Source organism: Dendrobium catenatum, unplaced genomic scaffold (genome assembly GCF_001605985.2).
Source record: "Dendrobium catenatum unplaced genomic scaffold, ASM160598v2 fragScaff_scaffold_837, whole genome shotgun sequence".
Lineage (NCBI taxonomy): Eukaryota > Viridiplantae > Streptophyta > Magnoliopsida > Asparagales > Orchidaceae > Dendrobium > Dendrobium catenatum.
The window spans coordinates 301,203-327,031 of record NW_021319299.1 but is presented as its reverse complement, the minus strand read 5'-3'; the positions used below and the strand labels follow the sequence as shown (position 1 = coordinate 327,031).

At 33.0% G+C, this 25,829-nt stretch overlaps 1 long non-coding RNA gene across 1 annotated transcript; it reads right to left on the bottom strand.

Moving 5' to 3' along the window:
• Positions 1–8,745: 8,745 nt before the first annotated feature.
• On the bottom strand, positions 8,746–18,944 carry LOC114580148. The gene is made up of 3 exons (XR_003701440.1): positions 18,540–18,944; positions 10,620–10,693; positions 8,746–8,847 (listed from the first exon to the last, which is right to left on the bottom strand). It is a non-coding gene; the product is annotated as an uncharacterized LOC114580148 (long non-coding RNA).
• Positions 18,945–25,829: the final 6,885 nt, after the last annotated feature.

Sequence of the window (25,829 nt, the reverse complement as noted above, 5' to 3'; positions counted from 1 at the left end):
ATACAAAAAAGAAGAATCTTAACCTAAAGAAAAAAAAAAACTAAATTAAACTATTATGGTGCCACGAAGGGCATTATCCAGCACATGCTCATCCAATCCTAAGGAACAGAAGATTCATAACCTAAATGAAAAGAAAATTGGATTAAACTAGTATAGTGCTACGAAGGGCATTGTACACGACTAGCATGACTAATCTTATGAAAAAGATTAATCCTAACCTAGATGAAATGAATGTTGGATTAAACTAGGATGGTGCCATGAAGGGCATTGCCACCATGAGCACGTCTAATCCTAAGAAAAGAAATAATCCTATCCTAAAGCAGAATATAACTAGATTAAAACTAGGATGGTGCTATGATGGGTGTTACCCCCACTAGCACTTTTAATACTAAGGAAAGAAAAAATCTTAACATAAAGGAAAAAAATTAGATTAAACTAGGATAGTGCAACGAAGCATGTTAGCGAACACTAACTCATCTAATCCTAAGGAAAGTAAGAATCCTAACCTAAAGAAAAAAAAAAACAATGAATTAAACTAGGATGGTTTTATGAAGGGCATTGCCCACGACAAGCATGTTAAATCCTATGGAAAAGAAGAATCCTACCCTAAATGAAAAGAAAACTATATTTAACTAGTATGGTGGGCATTATACATGACTAGAATGTCAAATCCTACGAAAAAGATGAATACTAACCTAAAGGAAAACTGGATTAAACAAGGATGGTGCCACGAAGGGCATTGTCCACAAATAGCACGTCTAACCCTACGAAAGGAAGAATTTTAACCCAAAGGAAAAGAACATTAGTTTAAACTTGGATGGAACCACGAACGGCATTATCTACCTCTAACACCTTTAATCCTAAGGAAAGGAAGAATTTTAACAAAAAAGTAAATTGAATTAAAATATGTTTGGTTCCATGAAGGACGTTATCCACCTCAAGCACATCTAATCCTATGGAAAGGAAAAATTCTAACCAAAAGAAAAGGAAAAATTGATTAAGCTAGGATGGATCCTTGAAGGGCGTTATCCCCCACTAGCACCTCTAATCCTAACGAATGGAAGAATCTTAACCTAAAGGAAAAGAAGATTGGATTAAACAAGGATGGTGCCACAAAGGGCATTTTCCACCACAAGCACGCTAATCTCATGGAAAAAAAGAATCTTAATGTAATGGAAAAGAAAACGGGATTAAACTAGAAACGGTGCCCCAAAGGGCATTATCCACCCTTAGCACATCTAATCTTAAGAAAATGAAGAATCCTAACTTAAAAGAAAAAGAAAACTGGATTAAACTAGTATGATGCCAGGAATATCATTGTCCACCACCAGCACATCTAATATTAAGGAAAGCAAGAATTCTAACCTAAATGAAAAGAAAATTGAATTAAATTAGTATGATGCCAAGAAAGGTGTTGTGCATGACTAGAATGTAAAATCCTACGGAAAAGAAGAATCCTAAACTAAAGGAAAAGAAAATGGGTTAAACTAGGATGGTACCACGAAGGACATTGTCTACCGGTAGCACATCTAATCCTAAGAAAAAGAACAAACCAAACCTAACAGAAAAGAAATTGGATTAAACTAGGATTGTGCGATGAAGAGCGTTATCCACCACTCGCTCGCCTAATCCTAAGGAAAGGAAGAATCATAATCTAATGGAAGAGAAAACTAGATCAAAACTAGGATGGTGCCACGATGGGCATTGTCCATCATGAACACTTTTAATCCTAAGGAAAGGAAAAATCCTAATCAAAGTAAACGAAAACTGGATTAAATTTGGATGGTGCCATGAAGGGTATTATCCACCATTAGCACTTATAATCCTACAAAAAAGAAGAACCCCAATATAATGGAAAAGAAAAATAGATTAAACTAGGATAATGCTATGAAAGAATTTATCCACAACTAACATGCCATATCCTAAGGAAAATAAGAGTCATATCCTAAAGGAAATAAAAATTGGATTAAAACTTGGATGGTGCCACGAAGAGCATTATCTACCATTAGCCCGTCTAATATTAAGGAAAGGAAAATCCTAACCTAAACTAAATAAAATTGGATTAAATTAGGTTGATGCCATGAAGGGTGTTATCCACCACTAGCACATCAGGTCCTAAGGAAATCAAGAATCATAACATAAACAAAATGAAAACTGGATTAAACTAAGATGGTGCCATGAAGGGTGTTGTCCACTACTAGTGCGTCTAATCCCAAGGAAGGAAAAAAAATCTAACCTAAAGGAAAATAAAACTGGATTAAACAAGAATGGTGTTATGAATAAAGTATTCCACTACATGCACGTTGAATTCTTAGGAAATAAAGAATGCTAACCTAAAGCAAAAGAAATTTTTATTAAACTTGGATGGTGAAACTAAATGCGTTATTCACCATTAGAACGTTTAATTCTAAGGAAAGAAAGAATGTAAACCTAAAGAAAAAGAAAAATGGATTAAACTAGGATAATAACATGTAGGATGTGATCCACCGCTAGTATGTCTAATCCTAAGGAAAGGAAGAATACTAACCTAAAGGAAAAGAAAACTAAATTAAATTAGCATAGTACCACACAGGGCATTATTCACCCCTAGCATGTCTAATCCTACGAAAAAGAAGAATCATAACCTGAAGAAAAAGAAAATTGGATTAAACTATTATGGTGCCATGAAAGGCGTTATCCACCACTTGCTCATCTAATCATAAGGAACTGAAGAATCCTAAATTAAATGAAAAGAAAATAGGGTTAAACTAGTATGGTGCTATGAAGGGCATTGTAAATGACTAGCATGTCTAATCCTACGAAATGAAAGAATTCTAACCTAGAGGAAAAGAATATTGGATTAACTAGGATAGGGTCATGAAGGGCATTGTCCACCACTAGCACGTCTAATCCTAAGGAAAGGAAAATCCTATCCTAAAAGAAAAGAGAACTGCAATAAAACTATGATGGTGTCACGAAGGGCATTATCCCCCAATAGCACTTTTAATCGAAAGGAAAGAAAAAATCATAACCTAAGGAAAAAAAATAGATTAAACTAGGATAATGCCACAAAGCGCGTTATCGAACCCTAACTCATCTAATCCTAAGGAAAGTAAGAATCATACCCTAAAGGAAAAGATAAATGAATTAAACTAAAATGATTCCATGAAGGGCATTGTCCACCACTAGCAAATCAAATCCTATGGAAAGGAAAATTCTACCCTAAATGAAAAAAAAAACTAGATTTAACTAGTATGGTAGGCATTGTACTCGACTAGAATGTCTAATCCTATGAAAAGGATGAATCCTAACCTAAAAGAAAATGGGATTAAACTAGGATGGTGACATGAAGAGCATTATCTACCACTAGCACGTCTAATCCTATGGAAAGAAATAATTCTAACCTACAGGAAAACAATATTAGTTATAAACTCAGATGGTGCCACGAAGGGCGTTAACTACCACTAGCATGTTTAATCCTAAGGAAAAGAAGAATCTTAACCTAAAGGTAAAGGAAACTGGATTAAAACATGTTTGGTGCCACGAAGGGCGTTATCTACCTCTAGCACATTTAATCCTAAGAAAAAATTCTAACCAAAATGAAATGAAAATTTTATTAAAATAGGATGGTGCCTTGAAGGACATTAAAACCCACTAGTACCTCTAATTCTAACAAATGGAAAAGTCCTAACCAAAAGGAAAAGACTTCATTAAACAAGGATGGCGCCACGCAGGACATTATCCACCACTAGTACATCTAATTCTAAGGAAAGGAATAATTTCAACCTAAATGAAAAGAAAATTTTATTAAACTAGTATGGTGTCAGGAAGGGCATTATCCACGACTAGCACATCTAATTCTAAGGAAAGGAGGAATTCTAACCTAAAAAAAAAGAAGACTGGATTAAACTAGTATGGTGCCACGAAAGGTGTTGTGCACGACTATAACATATAATCCTACAAAAAGGAAGAATCCTAACCTAAAGGAAAAGAAAACTAGATTAAACTAGGATGGTAACACGAAGGGCATTGTCCACCACTAGCACGTCTAATCCTAAGAAAAGGAATAAACCTAACCTAGAGGAAAAGAAAATTTTATTAAACTAGGATTGTGCGATGAAGGGTGTTATCCACCACTCGCTTGTGTAATCCTAAGGAAATGAAGAATCCTAACCTAAAGAAAAATAAAACTTGATTAAGCTAGTATGGTGCCTAGAATGGCCTTATTCATGACTATAATGTATAATCGTAAGGAAAGGAAGAATCTTAACCAAAAAGAGAAGAAAACCAGCTTAAACTAAGATGGTGCCACGAAGGATATTATCCACCACTAGTATATCTAATCCTAAGAAAAAGAAGAATCCTAACTTAAATAAAAAGAAAACTAGATTAAACTTGATTAGTGTCACGAAGGGCGTTATCCACCACTAACACGCCTAATCCTAAGGAAAGTAAGAATCCTAACCTAAAAAAATAAAAAGAAGACTAGACTAAATCTTGACCAAAGTAAAAGAAAATTGGATCAAATTAGTAAGGTGTCATGAAGGGCGTTATGCACCACTAGCACGCCTAATCTTAAGGAAAGAAATAATTCTAACCTAAAAGAAAAACAAAATTTGATTAAAACTAAGATAGTGTCACGAATGACGTTATCCATCACTAACACTACTGGCACATCTAATCTTAAGGAAAGAAAAATCATAACCTAATGAAAAAGGAAATATAATTAAACAAGGATGGTGTCACGAAGGGCATTATCTTCCACTAGCACATCTAATCCTAAGAAATGGAAGAATCCTAACCTAAAGGAAAAGACAAAAAAGGATAAAACTAGTATGGCGCCACGAAGGGCGTTGTCCACCACTAGCACATCTAATCCTACAGAAAGGAAGAATCCTAACTTAAGGGGAAAAAATTGGATTAAATTAGGATTGTGTCATGAAGGGTTTTATCCACCACTGCCACATGTAATCCTTAGGAAAGGAAATACTCTAATCTAAAGGAAAAAAAAACTGGAGTAAAACTAGGATGGTGCCACGAAGGGCATTTTTTGCCACTAGAACATTTAATTGTAACGAAAAAAAAATTCTAACCTAAAAGAAAAGAAAATTGGATTAAACTAGGATGGTGCCACGAATGAAGTTATCCACCACTAGCACGTCTAATCATAAGGAAAAGAAGAATCCTAACCTAAAGTAAAAGAAAATTGGATTAAATTTGGATGGTGCATTGTACACAACTAGCACGTCTAATCCTATAAAAAAGAATAATCTAAAGCTAAAGGAAAAGATAATTGAATTAAACTAGGATGGTGTCATGAAGGGAATTATCCAAAACTAGCACCTCTAATCTTAGGGAAAGGAAGAATCCTAACAAAATGAAAAAGAAATCTGAATTAATCTAGTACGGTGCCATGAAGGGGTGTTGTACACGACTAGCATGTCTAATTTTTAGGAAAGAATGAATGTTAATTTAAAGGAAAAGAAAATTAAAATAAACTAGGATGGTGCTAAAAAGGGTATTATCCACCACTAATATGACTAATTCTAAGGAAAGAAAGAATGCTAACCGAAGGAAATAAAACTGGATTAAATTAGGTTAGTGCCATGAATGGCATTATCCACTACTAGCATGTCTAATCCTACGAAAAGACACAATCATATCCTAAAGGAAAGAAAACTTGATTAAACTGGTATGGCGACACGAAGAATAATTTTATGCATTTTATTTTCTTCTATTTATTTGCCTCTGGTAATTCAAATTGATCTTATGAAAATACCAAGCAAGGAAAACTAAACTAGAAGATTCAAGAATACAATTTCCATTTCTTCTACCTTCTTAATATGCATTTCTTTTCGAAAAGAACATCATTTGATGTTGGAAGAAGCATAAGGATCGGGATGCAATTATGCTTCAATTCTTGCAACCACTTTCTACTATTTTTTGACCAATTATTTGTCAAATATAATATGATAAAAAAAAAGAGACATGAGCTAAATTTTTTGCCAAAGATACCATATAAATAGTATTAGAGAATGATTTTGAAGACCATGAATTGTATTTTGAATTTACCATATTAACATATGTAGAGTTTGTAATTTCCATTGCATTAGAAGCAAAGGAAAGTGTGTTACGAGGATACTATATAGGGCTAAGCATAATGCTCATATTGCATATGATACAAGACTTAGCATTTCCTTTAACAAAAAGATAAAGTAGGCGTGTCAGCTATAATTGTCTACGTGGGATATGGCCAAATCTTTTTCATAATTGATGACGGTGAAATAGATTATATCCAGATTCAACAAAATTAATAATTAATGTAAGTTGTGTTGGGCAATAAGCAAAACCTAATGCTTAAACAAATAGCAAAAAAGAACAAAGCAGAAAAAAAAAAAAGATCAATGCATAAAAATTGATGCACACATTGTTATCAATATTATATATTTCACTGTGACTTAATTAAGAAGAATTATAGCTTAATTCTTATTATAAATCATAAAGACAGTAACTCTTTCATTTTAATTAAAGGAAAAAAATATAGCAAAAAAAAAAATACATAAGATATCAAATATATAGTTAATGAAATAACCTACAAATATTGAATACATTTTGGTGGTTCTACACCCCTTTCTAATCCCCAAGATGAACTTATCATGAAGGTTGTCCAATGGTTAAATTTGTTGTGTTTTCTTTGTAGGACAAAAATTGAGCTACATAAATTAAAAAATTGGACAATAAAACCTACATAAGTATGTTTATATGAAAAAAAAAAAAATAGCATTACAATTGAGTGATGAGAGCAAAAATGACTTTTTTATATGGTTGTCTTCTAAAAAAGGCAAACAAAAATCCTTCTGAATGCATCATAGAATGATCATTAATTTAAATTTTAAGTTTATATTAGATAATATATATCATTGGAACAACTAGTTTCTTTATTAGGCCTAATGAAAAATGCAGAAAGAATTGAATGCAAATTAACATATGTAGTTTTCAATAATGCCCTCTATAATAGACGACATACCTTTCAATTTATTGGTCCTTCTAAAATTCCTTGTTTCATAAGTGTAAACCATTGCAGATATGGACAATAAGATCAAATGAATTGTTTTAGAATTATATGTGCAATTAGAAGTTAATGTAAAATCTGATAAATAAAGCCATTACTTTCCTTATGCACTCAATATTAGTTGACAACTAAGTTGACAATCCAAAAGGTTACCAACAAATGTTATTGCCTGAAGAGTATAACCTTTCAAAAATCTCTAAATTAGAGAGAGAGAGAGAGAGAGAGAGAGAGAGAAAATCAAAGGTTCCTAAGATCAAATAAATTTGTTTTAGAATTATATAAGCAATTAGAAGTTAATGTAAAATCTTTTAAATAAAGCCATAACTTTCCTTAAGCACTCAATATTAGTTGACAACTAAGTTGACAATCCAAAAGGCTACCAACACATGTTATTGCCTGAAGAGTATAACCTTTTAAAAATCTCTAAATTAGAGAGATAGAGAGAGAGAGAGAGAGATGTAAGAGAATCAAAGGTTCCTAAGAGGTGGTCTCAAAAAGAGAGAGGCACCTAAAGATAGGCTTCTAAAGAAGAGAGAGAAAATGAGCAATTAAAATCACTTCCTAATGAATATGAATAGGATTAATTATGGCTTAGATACTAAAAGCTAAAAACTATCTTTGCAATCTCAAGTAAATCTTTGACATTTCTTGCAAATCAAATAATAAAATAGTTTTTAAATTAACCCTTTATGAACCAAGTTATCCTTTCTTAAATATTATATTTTAATGATTTAAAGTTTTAAATTTATGACTCAATGTTGTTAAAATGTCAAAGTTTATCAAAAAAAGGGATCGAGTATTGTAAATCTATTACATTAAATAACAAAAAGATAAATTAGAAAATAACCAACTAAAGTTATAACCAATTTATGTTATAAAAACACAACCTAATTTGTATTGAGTTATAATAGGTTCTCAGAAAAATCATAAACCAAACTCTATAGAACTATAATTAGCCCAACTATGTCATATAGATTTGAGTATTAAGTGACAAAGAGTCACCAATACCTTAAAATTTTATAATAAAGATAATGTCCACAAAAAGAGAAAAAAGGATAGCCTCTAAGAGAGAGAAAGAATCTTCAAGGAAAGAAGCTTAATAGAGAGATTGAAAGGATTCCAAGCATGAGTAAAAAGTGCTTTTAGGAGAGATGATTCTAACAAAGTCATATGGATACATACTACAACAGTCAAAATCTTAACATCTCCATTTATAGCATCTTTCACACTTGTATACCCCTTAACAAATTGAACACTTCCATCAAGATTCTTTGTATGACCACTGAAGAATCTATAAATTATATCTCAAGTGTTCAGTTAGCAAGATCGATCTAAAATTAAAAACACGTAAATTATATCTCGGTTTCATGTTGTCCTTATAATTATAAAGACAACAAGATACAATGCAGCAACAGAGAGCCCTATTATGCCAATTCAAGTAGAACACCATATAAGCACACATTTTCAGAAGAATCATAAATGAATCACATAGGAAAATCAGTATAATCATAAGCAAATCATTCATAAAAAGGGCCATAAAAAAACTATAATGGAGTTTGTTCACCATTGTCTTTTGATATTATGGCCATCAATAATTCTCATTCAGTATTGATCCCACAGCAGTCAACTGCATACAGAATAATTTAGAAGAGACACATAGGCAAGCAAAAATAATAACAAAAAAATAAATTAAGAATCAATATAGCTAATAAAACTTCTAAGACATAATTACATCTAACTTTGCTTTATGTAACTCTGAATGAGAGTTAGGTTGAATACCAGAATCATCCATGCCCCTAGAAAATGAAATTAGCATTCAACGTCATTACCATTATAATCGTTATACTAATACGTACAATTTCAGGAAAATGAATCAGTATAATGGAAAAAACCCATCCATGTTCATTATAGAGAAAAGAATATTTCAATTTGCGAACAGCCGTACTTCTCATTTTAGCAAAATAAGATCCTTTGTGAACAGAATGAAAGTGTTAAATAAAACGAAGAAAGTTGAGCCTCTCTACCTGAATAGTGAATTCTTCTCGCTATTGAAGTAAGATGAAAATAAGTCATGTTATCTCTAACGAGGAAATTAAATATGCAATTGTTAGAGATAAGCACTTCACAAAGAAAGATTCAAACTTAAGTGATTAAACTAACAAGTAATGGATTGGGTAATTTAAAAATTGATATCCATTTTGATGGAGGATAGGATTGATTGTGGACATAAGTATCCAGTTTCAAACAAAAATTATGACGAGAATATGATGCATGGCCTCCTCTGAATCATGAAAGCTCATGTGAATATTATGACAAAACAAACTAATCAATTTTCTTACTGCAAGTGAAAATAATGTATATATAGTTAGTTATAAGATATGATGTGTGTTTAATTCCATGTAATATAAAGATAATTATTGTTATATTTTGTTAGTATTATTGTACTAATATATCATGGTATGAAAACTTATATAAGAATATTATGAGCCTTTCGAAAACCATAAAAGAATTATTTCATCTAAAGGAGGCATCTTTAAACATTTTCTCACACTTCAAATCCACCCCAAGAGGTGCAAGGCTGTGCCACCTCACTTATCCAAAAAAAAATAAAAAAATCGCATTAAAAAGAATAAACGACACCATGATCTCTCAATCTAGACACCAAAAATAGAAAAGAAAAAAAAAGTGAGAAATAGCCAAGGGTAAAAATTAAACAGAACAATATTACAAAAAACTGGTAAATGTATAATAAATTCATGTATTGCACCAAGTTAAACTGAAGAGACCAAAAAGCTTGAATTTGTGAAAGAAAGACATAAAGTGGATAAGGGTGGTTGTCTATCCTTGCCCATTGTTTTCATTGATTGGGTTCGTGCTTCTTTTACTTTCAAAAGTGGATAAAAGCATTGAAACAAGTGCAGTAAACAAAAACATGAGGATTTTTGTTTCATATAGTCATGTGAAAGAGAAAAAGAAGAATAAAGAAAATTTTTATGCACCTTACTATTTTCTCTATGGAATAAAACAAATCAAGGAACCTTAAATCTTGGAATGAAAATAATTACATGTGCAAGAAGTTGAATGAGAAGACATAAGAGCACCAGTATCTTACTTGATCATAGGGTTTCTATAAAATTCATGGCATCAATTGTTTTCATTGCTACTATAGACTCATTCATTGTAGCTTTAGTTAACACGAGAAAATACATGTAGACAGACATGTCATGAAAAATTAAGTGCATGACGTTAATCATACACCGTGCAAATATTAAAGTAGACATCCATTTCACAAAAATAAGAAAGTAATGCACTCTATTACTATAATAAAAATTAAAGTGTGAAAATTAAGTGCATGATCTTAACAATCATAAACCTTACAAGTATCAATGTACACAGATCCATTTCACACACAAAAAAAGTTTTGCATTTAATAACTAGAATAAAATTAAATTGAGGATAGCATGTGGAAGAATACATTCAAGGATGTGCTAAACAACAAGAACACTTAGTAATTATAAATTTAATCCTGATATCAAATGCCCATGACAACTTCTTTGTCAACAAATACCTGAAGAAAATTTAGACCAGATAATCTGGCCAGTCATCCACTTCTGATCATGCTCTCAATAGATCTACCAACTCCTGATGCAAAGTAGCTAATGATTTTCTTAAAAAGCAGTATTGTACATAGAATAAGTAAAAATCAAAATCACCAGGCGCAAAGTCTATAGAGCATAAGTTTTGGATTGTACTTTTCCTTCTAATTAATTATCAAAATAAATCATCTAACTTGCACATACAATAAAATTTTACTTTCAAAGATAATAGTTAGAAATAAAGAATAAAGAAACTATTTGATTAATAAATAAAAGTATAGACTCTTTGGAACATAAAGTAATCTTGAATAGCAGCATTATTATCCAGCATTGCATTTTCATTTAGCTTGCAATGTTTTTTTTCTTCAGTTTATGTCAAAATATGCCTATGATGTTGATCCGATTAAAAACAGGTTATGCTTTAAAGTATTTTGACTTCTTCTTTAAATTTGGTTAATTGTTGCAAGGGTTCCAATTCAACAAGCATCAAAGAACAATCCATATTTCAACATATTGAGCTTTCCTCTCTGTTTTAAACCAGTTGCAGGAAAAAATCAAAGGTTATGACTTGCCTTCGGTACATAATTTACATACTTTATGGGTTTTCAAACTTGATTGCTCGCATTTTGTTGAAAGAGTACTTTGGAAACAAGGTGAAGCAATGCACTAGCCCTATGCATTGCTTGCCACTGAAGCGTAAGCTTACAACAAAGTGTAAGTGTCACGTTGTTGAATTGTCTGTGTTAAGTTCCAGCTCAAAATGAAAACTTGGTTTAGCTCTCATGGTTCAAATCAACTTTCACCAAAATAACTAAGTGTATGTGTTCGCTTATCCTTATTGTTTCTCATAGCCAATAAGTCATTGCTCATTGACTATACATTTTCTTCCATTGGAGCTAATCACTCCTTGCCGATTCATTCCCTCTAATTTTCTTATAATTTTTTTCATAAGTTCTTTGACATTGGTAGCGTCTTACTCACATGTTTTCTTCCTAAGAATGCTTTTAGGTGTCACATCTTAACTCTCTCACTTCATGCAACCTCTTCCTCTCAGACCCTATTTGATCACTCAATCTCACAATTATTCAAGATTTTTAAGTGTTTTTTTATTAATTCATTATGTATATCATTATTGATTTGAATAAAAATCAATAATATTAAATATATCATTTTATTTTCCAAACAATGGACATCTAATGTGATTTAAGTGTCCAAAATGACTATTCTATGCATATAATATGTATACAAGACAAACTAATCATGAATGCTTTAGTTTGTAAAGCTTTGCCTCACTTAGCTCTTTTCAAATTTAAGAAAAAAATAATTATATATATCAATATGCTAAGCACTTCGAAAACACTGGCTATTTACATCACATGCTACAATCTTGATAATCGAGAGCCATAGAAGGAACTGTGTCATATGTGCTTTTTCTTACTCTTCAGCTTATGGTACTTCCATAGAACTTCCATGAAAAATTTTTCTTATGCTTTTGCTTATAAGATATCTTTATTCCTCTATGTGTTCCTTAGATGCTTTTTTCAAGGACTTACCAATGGACTATTTACTAGCTCCAGATGCATTTATTTGTAAGGTTGTATGCAATGAAAATAGAAGCTTCTTTATACTTTTTGAAATTGGGAGAGTTTTAACTTTAAAAAAAAATACCAAAACATAAAGTATTAAAAGGATTTTCTAATTTTGGATCTTTTATAGTCAATATTTAGGACCTAGAGTCACATAAAGTTCATGGAACACTGCCTAGTAAAATAAAATTTTTAATTTCCCTAAATTCTTGTGTGTTATTTGATGTAAATTTTTTAATAGTTAAGATGATTGCGAACAAGATGAGTCTTCCTCTACCAACGTGAGCCCTAGATGTCCTATTTGGGGAGGGCCATCCATGTTCTTTATATTAAGTTGTTAATTGGTTGGTGTGTATGATATTATAGTTTTGTTAATTGTCATATGCGTCATATTTCACTGTATGATGAATATTGATTGTTGTCAAGTTTTCTATTTGCTCTCAGTTTTTCTTGTGAGCTATTTCATTGCTACTTTGAATGAAATAAACATGTTTTTTGGGTTTAAGGACATTTCAATTTCCTATTTTGCATTCGATGTTTAATTTGCATTTAGAAGAATGAAAACCTTTCTTCACAATTTTGTCATCCCTCTGGTGTAGCTAAAAAGTATATAATTTATATTCATTGGAATGGACACAAGTAATTATGATAAGGTTCAGAATATTAGTCAACCTTATGCCTATACAACAACAATTGACATCTAATGTGATTTAAGTGTCCAAAATGACTATTCTATGCATATAATAAGTATACATGGCAAACAAATCATGAATGCTTTAGTTTGTAAAGCTTAGCTTCACTTAGCTCTTTGCACATTTAAGCAGAAAAAATAATTATATATATCAATATGCTAAGCACTTCGAAAACACTGACTATTTACATCACATGATATAGTCTTGATAATCGAGAGACATAGAAGGAAGTGTGGCATATGTGTTTTATCTTACTCTTTGGCTTATAGTACATCCTTAGAGCTTCCATGTAAAATTTTTCTTATGCTTTTGCTATAATTTCCTGGTTCCTATTTTTTTCTTTTGTCTATAGCGACGTCTAGAGATTTGGGTAGGGGTTTAAATGTGTCGAGTCAATTCTGGTAGTGTCCTTATCAAACTCAGCATATCAATTAGAAAATTGGCTCGAACTTGAGCTCAAGCTCGAGTCAAGCTTAAAAGGAGAGCTCGAGCTCGGCTCGGCCCACTGTAAATAAGCTTGAGCTGACTTGTGAGCCTACGGCAAATTCCACGGTCCAGTCATCTTTCTTAGGTGGTCTGATTATCTTACACGCACATTCTGCGAACTCCAATACGCGTGTCTGCCACGAACCTAGCATGGTCCGCTTCACATGGGTTGTCCGCCTCCTGCGAACTTTTGAGCATCGCACGGTCGGTTGTTCACCTCGAATCTAGAATTTGATATTTAGGCGGGATTTAAAAAAAAGTATTTATTATTAATTTTTAATAATATTCAAATTTAGTAAATAAAATAAATATTATCTAAAAAACTATTAATGGTGATTCGAGCCAGCTTGCAAGCCAAGTCTCATCAAGCTTGAGTTTGAGCATGAGCTCGAGCTTATGGCTTTTTAAGCACGACTCACGAGTTTGTTAATGAGTTGAGCTCGAGCCGACATAGCTAACTTACACTCAAATTGGGAGAGTCGGGTCTTCCTATCCAATAGAAGATCCATTGTATTTTGTTGTGTTCCTTCATCTTTTATCAATTAAAGAAGTTCAATTCTGGTTTTTCTTCCAAGTTCTTCTCAAGTTCTATTTTGCAAAATAATGAAATTAAATTTCAGCAGGGGAAACTCTTATTTCCTACAAGCATATACTAAAAAATTGGTATCAGAGATAGAGATTTGGGTGTCACCGATTAGTGTTTTGTCTTATCGCTACCCTAAGATTCAGAAGGACAAGATAAAGAAGTTGATCCGAGAGATGTTGGAGGGGATTATTAGACTGAGTGTGAATGTTTTTTCTAGCCCAATCTTGTTATTCAAGAAGAACAACGGGAAATGGAGATTCTGTGTTGATTATTGGGCTTTGAATAAGGAGACTGTACCGGACAAGTTTTCCATACCGCCGGTGACTGATGAGCTACCGGATGAGTTGTGTTGAGCAGTGGTGTTCACCAAGGTGGATCTGAAGTCAGGATATAATCAGATCAGGATAAGGTAGGAGGATATCCAGAAAACTACTTTTAGGACACTTTAGGGCATGACGAGTTGGTTATCAAAGCTATTAGGCTATGATTTTGAGATTCACTATTGTCCAAGATTTCATAACAAGGTGATGGCTACCTTTTCCAAATGCATGGGGGAGCTCCAAGAGTTAGCTATGTCGATACCAATGATGTTGGATTAGTGGGTGATCATAGAGGAGAGTATGCAGGATGAGGAGTTGGGAAAAATTAGAGCAGATCTTTGAAGGATGAGAACAGTCACCCGGACTCCTCTTTAGAGAGGGAGAGACTGTTGTACTAGGGGAGGTTTATGATGCCACGAACCTCAGTTTATATCCCACAACTACTGCAAGAGTTCCACAGGAGCACTATAGGAGGACATTCTAGTGTACAGAAAATATACAGGAGACTAGAAGCAGAGTTGTTTTGGAAATTGATGTAGAAGGATATGGAAGAGATTGTCGCTAGATGTAAGATATACGAGTGAAATAAGTACATGGCCATGGCTCTAGGGTTACTTCAACCCCAGAACAACTAGATAGGGTGTGGGAGGAGGTCACAATGGGCTTTATTGATGGGTTACCTTGACTGAAAGGGTTTACTATGATTCTGGTGGTCATTGACAGATTGAGCAAGTATGCTCACTTCATCCCCTATGACATCCTTACACGACAGTGACGGTAGCAGCATCATTCATTAGGGAGGTAGTCAGGTTAAATGGGATACCATAGTCTATAATATCTAATAGAGATAAGGTGTTATTTAGTCAAGTGTTTAGTCTACAAGGAACAGCACTGAAGAGAAGCACTGCTTAGAACCCCCAGACAGACAGGCAAATAGTAGTAAACAGGGGATTGGATACATACCTGAGATGTTTTGCTTCAAATGCACCTAGGGTATGAGCCAAGTGGCTGGCGTGGGAAAAATACTAGTAATTTGTACCTCTCGGCCTCCTAGATAACTCCTTTTAAGATGTTGTATAGGAGATCCCTCTACATTTGATATATTTTAGGCATAGACGCACACCAATATCTTCAATAAAGCAGTACTTGGAGGAAAGGGATAAGGTGCTGGATGAGTTAAAAAGTCACCTACTAAGGGCTCAACAAATTATGAATAAGAAGGCAGATGAACACATATAGGAAATCTAGTTTGTCGTTGGGGACAGGGCATTCTTAAAGCTCGTCCAAATAGATAGAGGGAAGTAGCAAAATGAATAAATGAGAAGTTAGCCTTGAGGTACTTTGGCCCTTATGAGATATTGGAGAGGAATAGAGAAGTGGCTTATTGCTTGAAGTTACCCCCGATGGCTTCCATACACAAAGTGTTCCATGTATCACAGTTGAGGAGAGCAGTGGAGGATCATGCAACTAGATCAGAACTACCATGGAGGTGGTTTTGGAACCGCATGAGCTTAAAGGAGTTCGTCAAGGAGAGGGCAAGTTCAAGAAGTGTTAATTAAGTGAAAGAACTTAAATAACTATGATGCCACTTGGGAACCATACGAAAGTGTGAAGCATCAATTTCCCTCCTTCCACCTTAAGGATAGAGTAGCTCTTTGGGAGGATAGTATTAAAAGACCGGTCCAAGGACCGGTCTAATTTTATAAGAGGCGTAATAGGGAAGTTTCGCCATCCATGCTTGCCACCCTTGATGGTGGGGATCCACTTGCATGATTAAGAGGAAATGAAGGAGGATTTAGGAGGAAAAATTCAAATATAAGGGATTGTTTTGAGATTTAACCTAATTTTGAATGCTTAAGTAAGTTTGGAGGTTATGGTTAGGTTTGTTTATCTCTGTTTTGCTATATTTTCCTGGTTCTTGGTTTTTACTTGGGCTCTAGCAGTGTCTAGAGATTTGGGATAGCTGGATCTTTCTCTCTAATAGAAGATCCATTGTATCTTATTGTGTCCCTTCATCTATTAGCAATTAAAGAAGCTTGATTCTAGTTTTCCTTCCAAGTTCTTCTCAAATTCTATTTTGTAAAGTGATGAAATTGAGAGTTGTTAACTACAAGCATATCCTATAGATGATTTTCCTATTATTTATATTATATAAATTATTGATGCTAAAATGTGTTCTATTCAATAATTTACAGGTCATTTCTAAAACGTAATCCATATTAATAATCCTTAATTTGAAATATTTTTTTACTCTTGTTTCCTACAAGCGTATTCTACAAATGATTTTCCTATTATTTCTACTTTTTAAATTATTGATGCTAAAATGTGAAACATTCAAAAATTTATAGGTCATTTCAAAAACTAGTATAAATACACGTGTACAAAGTGCACGTTGCTATACATGAAGATAATACAGTCATGTTATAGAACAAGCAAATAATAGTACACTTAATCTCATTACAATTTTCAATGATGAACAATAAAGAAAAATATTTAAATAATGATAATAATTTTGAGGCACAATATTTTAATAATGGTGTGAGAGGATGTCAAAAAAGCTTAGAATTTTGAAATTTTTGTAGATATGGCTAGATGGAAACTCAATGAACAAAAAAATTATCATATCTTCCATGGCTAGACATACTCTTGGACGCCTCATAACACCTCAAAATCATAATGCTGAAATCGTTTGTGAAACAAAATTAAGCATGCAAATAATAAACATCTACACAAGAAATTGTGGTTGGTTTGATTTGTGGATAAAATAAATATTTGCATTACTTAGCAATAAAAAAAGTATTACAAGTAGAAGTAAAAATATGATAGAACATAAAGGCTTCTAAACTTAGGTTTATTTCATTAGTATTAAATGCACGTTAATAAAAATTTTAAAATAAAAATTTATATATTGAATATTTTAATTATATTTTATTTTAAAAAAATAAAATTATTATCTTTATTTATATAATTAATTCAACAAAAAGTGCACTGAATTAAAATATTTATATTTTTATATTAAAATATGATATATTTTAAGTTAGTAATTTGCTTATGAAGTGAAGTGGTGACAAAATAAGTGCATATGAAAATAAATCAATTTTGATTAATTTATTTATATTATACATTCCAAATTATATTTTAAGAAAATTAAACAAAGAAAATAAGCAACTAAAACTTTATAATTATTTTAGTGAGGTACTAGTAGTGATCGATGATATAAATCCTAGATCAATGTTAACATCATGAATTATAACATCTTTCAAATAAAAAAAGAAATTGGAGAAGTGAGAGTATTGATTACCAACAATGAAATAGTAGGAAATTCATCCACCTTTCTTTGATCTGAGAACATGTTTGCCTTTGAGATCAATAAAGTCATCCTTAGTGAAAATTAAATAAAGAAAAGAAAATAATAGATTGCATTTCATCAAAATTTAAAAATGAATGTAAAAGAAAAAAACAAGAACAATTTTGAACATACCTCCAAGTTCATTCTTCCTTCCTATGTTTTTTAAATCATAGATAAATACACAATTTCTTTTTATTCCATAGAATTAAAAACACATATGTGCAATTCTAGACCATCCAAAATATTCAAGTGCATAGAGTGTATTTCATCAAAATTCACAAATATAAATGCACATGCACAAAGTGCACGTTGCTACAAATGAATTAAAATAGTGCACTGATGTCATAGAAGAATCAAACAAAGATAATCAAACTTAAAAAAAAAAAAAATTGCTTTTGGACAGCCCCAAACAACCAAATAAATATGAAAGAATCATATAATCACGTGCACAATTTGTATGTTGATAAGACTTCAAAAATTAATAGAAATATTATAAAATAAAAAAATATTAATATGAAAATTTAATAATACTAATCACAATACAAATATTGAGTAATTTAATTTTAAGAACCAGTAAGAAAGTCATCCCACACAATGCCCATTGTTAGAATCTTAAAAATATAATTGTGCAGGACTATGATTGTGATAGCATATACAAAATATCTTTTGAATTATATAATTGATAATCATAGTATTTGAGGTAGAGTCATGAATAGGAATAGAAACAAATAAAAAACAAAATAATATCAGGAACAAATAAAAATAAATTCATAATCATAAAAGAATTTAAGAAATGGAAATATAATAAAAATCTCTTTTGCTAGCATATAATAACAAAATAGGATAAAAAATAAATGAAGGAAACATTCATACCTTAAGCTGCTTAGCCGTATCTCTTGCCGTTGAACCAAAAACTTCAATCAAAGTCTTTTAGAATAGTGGACAAGCCAGCAACATAAAAACTATGAAAAAAAGATAATGGAGTGATTTTACTGCCATATAGCGGACAACCCGACATCATATACATGTTAGTAGCTATAGTTCAAATGGAAGATGAAAAATGAGAAAGGAATTCCAATCTATATGCTTCTTCTTCTTCACAATGGTATCTCTATTTGTTGTAACTTTACTGTCACGACCCGGCCCGGTTAGCTCGCAAGTGCAAGGAAGGAACGGAGATTAGACAGTAGGAATTAAAAACTTTCATATTTCAATATACAAAACATCTTCCAATCATAAGAATGAGCCACTAAAAATAAAACCAAGAGGATTTTTTTTTTCTTTTTATTCATTCAACAACACATCTTTATAATAAATCAAAACATAATATTTCCAAAATATGAAAGATGGCCAAAAAACATTTCCTTACATATCATCTCTAATCCTTCTATCTCAAAACATCAAAAACAAAAAGACAAAACCTGTCGTTCATCGTCTCCCTACGATAGTACGTGAGGGAAGGTCTATCCAACATTATTCTTTACCAGATCCTCCTGAAAAGTGTCCCACAACATGGGTGAGTCACAACTCAGTAGATTTAAATGACATTCAGATAAATTTAGGTACGAGGGAAGAAATTAAAACATGCTTTTATGTCTCAATAAATGAATAATCAACGTGTTATAACATTTGTCTAAGGTGAAACATGTCTTTACATCAACCTTTAAGTTCTCATTCTTTGCATAATCTTTCAATTCTTCCTCTTTAAACATTCGTGCCTCAATTTAAATGAATCTACTTCCTAGTGAGAGAAGGTCTGGGTTTCTAGAGAGATAAACGAATTTTTGAAAATCTGTCTCGCGATTTTTCCGTCTTCTTTTGCGGAAGATTGCAAGACCATGGCGACAGCTGGCCGCCGGTCATCTTTGACATCGCCGGATTATTCTGATATCTGGCACCCAGCTGTGGAACTTCAAGAAGAAATCGATCTTCATCAAAAAGCAAGAGGTGAACTGGTCATCTCAGAGAGGAATGCTGATCAACAAAATAAGGTTTCTCTGGTGGAAGGTAAGGGAAAGGAAGTTGATTCGACTGCAGACTGTAAAAATTATAACCTATCAGGTTTTCAAAAATTCTCTCCAAATTCGGGGGCTTCCTCTTCGGGAATGAAAATTTTTGTGAATCATTTTGGTAATTCAAGAGCAATCTCTGTCCTTCGCAGCAAGATAAATGTGAATTCCCTATATTCGGTGAGCAAAGAAAATCATTTCCCTAATAAGTATCCTGGTGCTTCAGAGAGTAATACTGCCACGCATCTCAACAAAAATAAACTTGTTGGATGGAGTAATCAGGGGAATTCTAGTTTGGATTTATTAGAAGTCAGGAAATGTGATTCGCTGATTTAGGCGAATGTCAGGATAGTCCTTGACATCCTGATAGAGAAAGGGTTAAAACACCTTGTTTCAAATCAGCTCTGGTTGATAAGGATATATCATTTGCGGACAAGGTTATTGGTGTTTTGCCTAATAAATCATCTCTTGAGCAGAAATTTAGTAATGGAATTACTAAACCTTACATCAAATTAAATTTTAAAGAAGAAGATGTTGTCATGTCTGATGATGGTAAGGCAGTGAAGTTATGTGGAGAATTGGAAAATATTAATGCTAATTGGTTGGTGAAATTATTGGTAATTAAAGTTTTTGGCAAGGTAATGCCTCCATACTTGGTTGCGTGGGAAATTAGAAAATAATGGAATAAGTTGGGAAAATTTCAATTTACTACAATCGGTGAAGTCTGGTTTTTGTGCTCATTCAATGATTATGAGTCAATGGAGGAAGTTCTCTCAGGTGGACCCTGTTTTGTCAATAATCACATTATAGGCATGGAAAAATGGAATCAAGATTTTTCAACATCATCTATGAAGGGTTTAGCTTCGCCAATTTGGATCAGGATGCCTCATCTTCCTCTTCATTGCTGTGATGAACAAAATATTACAATTATTGCATCTAGGATTGGTACTCCTCTTATGTTGGATGGTAACTTATTCCAATGGAGAAGAAGAAAATTTGCGAGAATTTGTGTAAGTGTCAAGATTGATCAAAGGCTTCCCTTAGGAGTTTGGGTTGATAGTATTTCAGGGAGATTTTTTCAAAGAGTTGAATATGAAAAAATTTCATCCTTTTGTTTCCATTATGGGAAGATTGGTCATGAGGAAGAGGACTGTAATAAGAAAATTAATGTTCATTTGAAGGAGAAGATGGACATCATTTAAGATGGAGTGAAAGACGGTTATGATAAAGAGGCTGAGGTATTGAACTCTAATTCTTATGGTCCTTGGGTTATGGTAAATCACAAGAAAGGCAAAAGGTTCAACCAACGAAAAGTTTTTGCTGACATTCCCTAAATAAATGGTGTAAAGAATAAGAAATCTTTCAAAAATATTTATCAGTCGGTTTATAAGTTGATCAACCCAGAGAAAGAAACTTTTGTCACAGGGAAGAAAGAAAAATATAAATCTGAGGAAGATCGAAAGTTGGCTGATAACAACATGGAGGAAGCTGTTGCAATAATAGTGAATAATAAATCAGCTCAAGGAACGATTTTATTGGAACTTGATTGCAATAACAATTTAGCTGATTATGGAGGCAACTAAGTAGATGCAAATGATACCCCGGATAGTAGCCAAATTTCAACAACTAAACTTGCTGTGATGGGTTTCCTGCAAACTCAAGCAATTCTGGAAGTATTGCTTGCGAACTCAGGTATTCCCTATTCTATTTTAGATAGATAAAAAATTGTGGATGGTGAGGTAACTGAAAAAGGTAATTCAGAAGAAACAAATGTTACCACGGATGGTAGCCAAATTACTTCAACTAAACTTGCTGTGGTGGGTTGCCTGCGAACTCAAGCAATTCCAGAAGGATTGCTTGCGAACTCAGGTATTCCCTATTCTTCTCAAACCAAGGAAATATTGGAAGCAAGAGAATCCTTGGGAAATCTAGATGAAGATTCTATCCATTTAATTCAAATACCTTCAGGTGATAAATTTGATGTTCTTAACTCTAAAAGTGAAGATTCTTCCATAATGAATGTCCAGGTTAAATCTATAGTTGAGACTGTGGAAGAAGGTGAAATAGTTGAAAGCTTGATAGAGAGTCAACCCGTTTCCATGGTTGAAGCAGCTTCAGAAGGTTTAATGAAGACCAATGACAGAATTATAGGGAAGAACACTGATCTAAATCATGAAAAAATTTCTTTTCATAAGACTAAATTAGCAAAAGAACAGAGATTTCTTGGGCCTTTGATTGCAACTTCAAGATTATAGAAGAACAATTCAAGTAAAAGAAGGGGTGGGGGCTCTTCCCCATTCTTACCAAAATGAGTTCCGTTAGTTTTTGGAATTGTAGGGGGCAAATAAAAAGGAGGCCTCCCGATATTTGAAGGAGTACATCAAGGATTGGAATGTATTTTCTGTTGGTATCATTGAAACAAAAATTTCTTATCTTTCAAGAGAAGAATTTGTAAAGACTTTTTGAGACAAATGGGATTTTTTTTTTTTTGTAGCCATCCAGAGGAAGTTTTGGAAGTATTTTACTTATTTGGAAATCTAATGTTGTGAATTTTTCTTTGATCCAAGCTTCAGAGCAGTGTGTGTTGGGTGATCCGAAGATCCCTAATAAAGGTAATTGGTTAATAGCCACAATTTAGGGTAGCAGAGAGATGCAAGGAAGAAGAGTTTTATGGGATTTTCTGGACAGAAATTTGAAGCAAGACAGTCCTACCATTGTTGGTGGTGACTTTAATTGCATTTTATCTCAAGATGATAAGAAAGGAGGAAAGAAATTTTCTTTTAAAACAGGTCCGTTGGATATGAAAGCTTGTATGATCAGAAATGATCTTCATGATATGGGTTACATTGGTTCTAAAAATACATGGTGCAACAATAAGAGTGGAAGTGCAAGGATCTTGGAGAGAATTGACAGATGTTTACTTAACTCAATTGCCTTGGACCGGATCAATCAACCATGTGTGAGACATTTGAGCAGGATAGCATCAGATCACTGTCCGATTGTTCTCAAATTATTAGAACAGGACATCCATAAAACTAAAATACAAAGGTTTGAAGATGTTTGGTTATCCATCTCAGCGGCAACGCCTATTGTTAAATCCTCTTGGAATAAAATGGTGAAAGGAAATGTTATGGAGGTTCTTAATAAAAAGTTCTCTAGAGTTCTTAAAGCTTTGTTCTTTTGGAGCAAAGCTAAACACCAAAGGCCAGAAGATGTGAAATCTACTTTAAAAGTTGAAATTGATGAAATCCAACTAAAAGAGGACCGAGACCTGCAATTTTCGAATGAAAGAAACCAGTTATTAAGAACCAAAATTAGTGAGTTCAACAGTACTATTGCTCGGTTGAATACTTGGTGAAGACAAAGGGCTAAAGCAAAATGGATGAAGGATGGTGATTCTAATTCTAAATTCTTCCATACTTTTGCTAGTGGAAGAAGGAATAGCAATCCGATTAAGCAATTGAAAAATGTGGAAGGGGAACTAATAGAAGATCCTGAAGACATTAAGAGCTATTTTTATGATTTTTTCTGTTGTAAGTGGGATCAAAGAGATTGTCTCTTGGAAAATTGGCCTCCAAATGTGAACCTTCTGAATCAAGACAGTTGCAAATTTTTGGATTCTGCATTAACTTTTGCTGAAATTGAGAAGGTCATTCAAGATCTTGGCAACAACATCGCTCCCGGATTGGATGGAATCACCTATTCCTTTCTTAAAGCTTACTGGAGTATCATTGGGAAGGACGTCTGGAAAGCCATTCTTTTATTCTTTAGCTCGGGTTCTATGTCTCCTAAGTGGAAAGAAACATTGGTGGTGCTTATTCCTAAAGTAAGCAATCCTTTATATCCTTCTAACTTTAGACCTATATGCCTTTGCATGTCTATTTATAAAATTGTAGCAAAAGTGCTATTAAATAGAATGATGAAGGTTATTCATAACCTTGTTTCAGAGTAACAAGTTGCTTTTATCAAAGGTAGGTCCTTATCTGATCATGTTCTCATTGCTCAAGAAATTTTCCATAAGTTTAGATTTTTTAGTTCTAAAAGATGTATGATGGCAATCAAATTAGATATGGAGCAAGCTTATGATAGTATGACATGGAAAACTCTAAAACAAGTTTTGAATTATTTTTTTTTTCCTATTGGTTATTCCAATATAATTATGGAATGTATAACTGATCCTAAATTCATTGTTCAAGTTAACAGAGTTGGATTGGAAGGTATTATAGGGAAAAGTGGCTTCAGACAAGGGTGTCCATTATTACCCTATTTATTCATTCTTTGTTCTCAGCATCTTAACAATGCTTTTTATTATGATGGAAGGAGTTTGGGGTTGAAAATAGCTCCCATGGCTCCTAGGATCTCTCATCTTTTATTTGCAGATGACATTTTGATATTCTCTTTAGCCAAGAAGGAGAATTTGTTGAAAATCAGGAATATTACCTTTGATTATTGTAAATGGACAGGTCAAAAGGAAAATTTCAAAAAATCTGCTATTATTTTCAGTAAAAAAATGGAAAGGAGGAGGAGGAGAGAATTATCTAAAGTTATGGGATTTATGGAGGTTAAAGAATTGAATTACTTGGGCATTAAATTGTCTTGGAGAAGACTTGGTACAGCTGATCATTCTATAATTTTGAAGAAAGCTGCATCAAAATTGGATATATGGGGGAACAAATTCATCTCTATGCTGGGAAGAGTTATTCTTTTAAAAACTGTGTTTCAAGCTCTTCATGTTTTCTATTCCTCGCTGTCGTTGGTTCCATTAAGTATTCTGAGGAAATTGGACAAATTAAGCAGAGATTTTCTTTGGAGCAAAAATAATGGATGTAATGGGATTCATTATGTTGCATGGAAGGATGTATGCATTCCGGAAAGCCAAGGTGGTATGGGTATTTTAGCTGCTATTGATTCAGTTGAACCTCTTAAAGCGAAGCTTACCTGGAATTTTTTAAAAAAGCCTCATACCTTACTAAATAAATTCTTTTCTATTAAAGACGGTAGGAAAATCTGGGATGTGGAAAGAAGGGCATATTCATCACCATCTTGGTGATTAATTCTCAGTGGAGCTAAAATGCTGAGACACATTGTGAAATGGAAGATTAAAGATGGATCTTCCATTAACATCATGAAAGATAATTGGATTATGGATAGAAATTTGGAAAGATGGCCAACGTTCATTACAGTAGGGGATGAAAACTTACCAAATCTTTTGGAATTTATTTCAGAAGGAAATTGGATTATTGACAAACTTAAAAGATTCTTTGGAGAGGAGCTAATAACATTAATCAGCAATATTAAAATTTATTTGAACAGAGACGAAGACGAGGTAGAACTGCTGAAAAGCTTCTCTGGGAAGACTATTGCTGCTATGGCTACGGAGGGGAAATTAACGCTGGAAGATACTAATCTATCTTTCAGTAATCATTGGAAGGACATTAAAAAGCTGAAACTCTATCCCAGGATTCAATTTTTTTGGTGGAGAATGTTAAAGGATGCAATTCCATCTTGTGAGGTTTTGATGCATAAAAGAAATTTGAATAATAATCTTTGTCCTAGAGGCTGTGGTGTAAAAGAAGATGGTGAACATGTGGTGGTGAGATGTTTGAAACAAATTCAAATTATCCAATTGGCTAATAATTGGGGATTCTCAATACCGGTTTTCAATTGTCTTCAAGATTGTCTTCTTTTCTTTAATAAAATGATGAAGAATGATTGTTTAATTGCAAAAATTTATTGTTCTTTGGTTTTCAACTCTTGGAAGAGTAGAAATAAACTAATTCATGAAGTATGTGAAATGGGAGATGAATTTATTGTATCAAATGCCATTATCAATGTAGCCTCTTCTTCTATTAATCCATACTCGGACCACTGGGGTGCTAACCAGCTTCTCAAGCTGAATTCTTACTTTTGGCATCCCCCTCCACCCAGGTGGATTAAGGTTAATATTGATGCCTCTCTTCTTCCTTCTAACAAAGCACTAATAGGTGGTATATTCAGAGATAACAAAGGAAGGATGATTCTATCTTTTGGATTATCAGTGGTGCATTGGGAGATTGGCTTTCTTGAATTATTGGCCTTCTAATCGGTAAGAGATATTATGAAAGAAGAAATGATGGAAGCTAAAGGTCTCATTATTGAGAGCGACTGCTCTAAT